This window comes from Penaeus monodon, chromosome 21 (assembly GCF_015228065.2).
Source record: "Penaeus monodon isolate SGIC_2016 chromosome 21, NSTDA_Pmon_1, whole genome shotgun sequence".
NCBI lineage: Eukaryota > Metazoa > Arthropoda > Malacostraca > Decapoda > Penaeidae > Penaeus > Penaeus monodon.
The window spans coordinates 7,633,938-7,634,407 of record NC_051406.1 but is presented as its reverse complement, the minus strand read 5'-3'; the positions used below and the strand labels follow the sequence as shown (position 1 = coordinate 7,634,407).

At 36.0% G+C, this 470-nt stretch overlaps 1 protein-coding gene across 1 annotated transcript in view; it reads left to right on the top strand.

Annotated features, from left to right (window-relative positions):
• Positions 1 to 268: 268 nt before the first annotated feature.
• Positions 269 to 470, top strand: part of LOC119586151 (leukocyte elastase inhibitor A-like) — a gene marked incomplete in the record, with an annotated part of 3,391 nt that continues 3,189 nt past the window's right edge. Inside the window, 1 exon segment of the mRNA XM_037934848.1 lies at positions 269 to 356.

The window sequence follows — 470 nt, the reverse complement described above, 5'->3', positions numbered from 1 at the left end:
TATCTTTATTTTTCTCTCTACAAAAAGATAGATTTCCAGTTTGTTTTCGTTGTCTGTTTGGAAAAGAAAAAAAAATCCGACCGATTTATCTGTTAGAAACGATTTTCCAAGAAATTCATTTACGTCAGTCGTTGCCAGCTATTGCTGGAAGTGTTGTCACTTTTCCATTTGTATTCAAACCTTTTATCAATTCTACAAGCTAAGGCAAATAACAAGAAAATCGAGTGTGAATGAAAGTATGTGGAATCGGGTTCACTGTGAATACAGGAGAAAATTCGCAGGTGACTGACGGTAGTCTTTGTCATATATATAGTGTGGACCGGCTTTCTCCGTGGACAGACTGGAAATCACAACTTGTAAGTATTAGTAACGCTTACCATTGCATTTTGTTATATCTGTATCATTATGGAGGGGATCAGCTGTTAGGAAGTTGATGTATACTTGAGAATGAGGTGCATAACTATTCTTAT